This window comes from Phalaenopsis equestris, unplaced genomic scaffold, assembly GCF_001263595.1.
Source record: "Phalaenopsis equestris unplaced genomic scaffold, ASM126359v1 Scaffold000403, whole genome shotgun sequence".
Taxonomy (NCBI): Eukaryota; Viridiplantae; Streptophyta; class Magnoliopsida; order Asparagales; family Orchidaceae; genus Phalaenopsis; species Phalaenopsis equestris.
In genome coordinates, this window is record NW_018164845.1 from 535,862 (window position 1) to 540,093 (window position 4,232).

Genomic DNA, 4,232 nt, shown 5'->3' on the forward strand with positions numbered 1-4,232 from the left:
ATAAGTTATAACTGCTCTAAACAGACCCGAATTCTCTCCTGATAGCATAAAATAATATACATAAATGGATAAACAAATGTTATAAATATAAATAGAATTATTGACGGTAGCAGAAAGCCAAAGGCGAGATTCTGGCGGCCGAGTGTGAGCAAATATTACATCTTGACTCCTGACGCAATTTATGTACGGAGTTCAATGGTGGGGCGCCACGTGTCAAGTGGGTCAACCACAATACATTGGAATTGATCAATGTTAAAATTTATGAGGCCCACTTGACACGTGGTGCCCCACCATTGAACTTCGGATGCATACAAAATTTTAACCTAATATTGTTTTCCCACAGCGGGAGTCGTTGGGCTGCACAATGCAATGACGATATGCTGCAATTTAGAGTATATTTAAAAATCATTCAAATCTAATAAATTCGAAATATATTAGTGCTGAACTGTGAATTCATAATTCGCCCAAATTCTATATTTTATTCTATTTTCATTCAGACAAATTATTGAATTTTGAAACCTTGTGAATTTGGTTTGTTTTACACCATTAATGCAGGAACCAAACAACCCTTAAAGCCATTCTCCTTCTTTCAAATAAAAGACGGCAAGCCTTTTCAAAATAAGTCATTGTCATCGTTTTTAAAACGCGGGGCCGAACTTACTAACGAAACACCAAGATGACATTTTCAAAACTCCGCCGCACCAAAATAAGCTGCCCCAAACGGGCACTAAATCCTCATAGAATGAGCGAATGGACGGGTTGTCCATTTTGATTGAATACATTAAATTAAAGGAGGATTTACATAACACACCCGCTTAATTTTTATATTTTACATACCTAATGCCTAAAACTTCAATACAAACATAGCTCCCGCCCACACATATATATGAATTTTATAAATTTGTATAATTAACATCACAGCACACTAAATTTTGTAAATTTTCACCAAAATATTATATATCATATGAAAACTATCAACATTCATTATCACACTTCAAATTTTCTGCAATTATTTTTAAGCCGTTTTAATCTTCTGCAATTACTTTTAAGGATCTGTTTGGAGTAGCTGCAGCTTATTGAATAATCTGTTGATAAACTGATTAAAAATAATCTGCTGATAAGTTATGTGCAGTGGCTATTACAAATTTTTATTTTTTTGGAAAAGCCAGACCGCAGCCAGAAAGCTGCCACCGCACCTAGATAGATGCGGTGTGAAAATGATTTTTTCAGCGTTTTGAAAAAACATAAGTTGCCAAAACGCAGTTTATCCAAACAGGTCAGACGTGATTTTCAAAACGCTACCGCTGCCCCAAACGGGTCTTAAGTCCTTTTCTTAAGTTATAATTGTTAGTCCTTTCAGTCAAAAAAATGTCATATAATCCTTTCATTGTTATTTCTTTCATTCATTTAATCTGATTGTTTTGGTAGCATATAATTACTAAAATAAATTAGTGTTGATTGTCGCTTGACATTTGTTGAATTTCCTCAATCTTGTTATTGTTTGATTATTATTAGATATATAATAATGATATAGAGTGAATTAGAGTATTATTCTCATGATGATCACTATAGTGCATAGTGTTACAACGTTAGTTAGATGGCAGTATACTGATACAAATGGTGTCGTGATGCTCAGTTACTGCGTTGCAGCTTTGAGCACTCTATCTTTTGCTCCCAAAATTAGATATTTCGAACGCTGAGGCATTCAATTTAGATTCTGAGGTGCCAAACTCCAAATCTTTAACCAATAACTTCTCTCCGGTGCTTTTGTGGAATTGGATATTAGCACTTGGGTGCTGAGCTCTCGGGTTTTTAAACCTTATCTTTAGCCCTTTTCGTATCTTAACACCATACGCTTGAGGTTGAGCACTAATGATCCAGAACCCATGCGCTATGCTCTTTGTTTGTCTTAAATATTTTTTTAATTGATTTTCAAAATTTTTGTTATAGAAATTTATGCACAAAAAATAATACATTTATTAATAAAAAATTACAAAATAAAGTAATTTGTAGTATTTTTTACTATTATTTAATTCATTTATCTTTACTCTACAACTATCTTTAAGTAATTAAATATAATTTCATTATATCTTTGATTTATGTGATGGTAATTACCTTAAGGCTTAAGTATCATTCAATAATAATTTTAGCTAAAAATTGGCCTCATATATACAATTATTAATCAAGAATACTAACTAAATATCCTAATTTCTAATATTCTTATAAAATTAGATATGAATTTTCACTGTTGTGAAGGGTAAGTTGGGTGTTGGGTCTACAAAAATGACATTGTTGATATGAGAAATGCATATATATATATATATATAAAATGAGTGTTGTGTATGTAGAATTTCCAAAAAATGAATCAGAGACGTCGCCGACACAATTCCCCCAGGAAAGCTTCGAAGTCTATGTCCAAAGGGACCAAGCAGAACAATCTTCGGTGGCGATGGCTGTTAGTGGTCAAGCTTTGCCTCGACATCTTTTCCTTCTTCCCCCCAGGAAAGCTTCGAAGCCTATATCCAAAGGGAACAAGCAGAACAATCTTCGGTGGCGATGGCTGTTAATGGTCAAGCTTTGCCTCGACATCTTTTCCTTGTTTGCTCCACGCTCTCACGTCAATTATAATGGGCGTAATAAGTCGATCAGACGTATCATTTTCGCGTGACAGCTAAGATGATTAGAGAGAGAGGTTCAAATGGTCCAATCCCATGTGCTCCCGTTGCCTACGGCTATAAACAAGCAAACTTTAAGTTTTAATTTGCATTTTTAATCCATAAATAGATTAATTAATTAAATTTTTTTTATATTGTGCTTATTTACTAAATAATTTAACAAAATTTAATGGTATTTACATACATGAAACTCGAAATTATCATATTTACATATTTACATAAAGTTCGTTACTACAAAGAAGAGGAGAGGAAGTCACAATGGGATCTCGTTGGGGAGCTCGTTGCCGGGACTAACGATTCGAAACTCTCGACGCTTCGAGGAAGTAGGGTGGAGGGCGATAGCAAGGTGATGAAAGATGATTTTCTTGACTTGATTTAAGGAATTAAGAATCATGCATGTAAATTATAAAATTTTAGATGTCAAATATATAAGATAGTTTTTATTATTATTCACGTAAATTCTTCAAAATTTATAACCCAAAATTATATATGTATACAAAATCCACAAACCATTTAATTCATGATGAAGACACTTCCCTCTATTTCGTTGATTCTTTAATCCGTTTCTTATAGGAGGCTATAATTCCTTGGACAATTTTATTTAATGTGTTCAAATGTAGACAAAAGATAGCGACTTAAAAACAGGCCACATGATTAGTCTCTGGAGGCTACTCTTGTCATTTTTCAAGAACATGAAAAAGTGTTTGGTAAGGAAGAAGAAAAAACATTAGAATTAAAAACATATCACATGCTCCCTTTGTACCTTTCTTCTTGAATACTTTGAAGCTACTCGCCTAAAATGTAAAGACATTTGTTTGTTTTTTTTCTTTCTTGAGGTTTATCGCTTACCTTTTACAAGAAGCATTCTTGTGAGTTATTGTAATCAAAGAAGCAGATTAAGAGAGTCGGCTCCTTCCAAAAAGTTCATTAAAACATAATATGATATCCTAAGTTTAAAAAGGTGACATGAAGAGAGGTGTTTAAATAATTGTTGGGGCTAACACTTGAAAAAGGGGTGACTCCTTGTGAACTTTTAGGTTGATAGAATTTTAAGAGAAAAGGGGCCATGAGTTGACCAAATCATATGTCAAAAAGGAGAAAATTATTAGCTATGTGAATGATAAAATCTCACTTTCACTTTGAATGGGAAGAAATATTATTCATTTATGAGGTTAAATCGAAAATTAGAAAAGGCTACACTTGAGTTACCTATGAAGAGGCAAAAACAATAAATTTTCATATGACGATGAAAATGGTTTATAATAAACATAGTTTATAAAACTCTCCACTCTAGAATTATTTGGGAGAAATCTTGACCACATTATGAAATTTGAGATAAAATGTATTTATTGCAAAAAGTATATGTTTTTTAGATGAATACAATTGTGCTGAATTTATTGCTAAGAGTACCTATACAGTCAAATTTTGATGGGAATTGAATCACATTCTAGGAGGTCTGATTATTAAATTTATAGCAAAGTCAATTTAGAAGTAAGTTGAATGCTCAAGATATTTGTGTGATGTGACTTAAAAGTCATACAATATTAAGACATAATA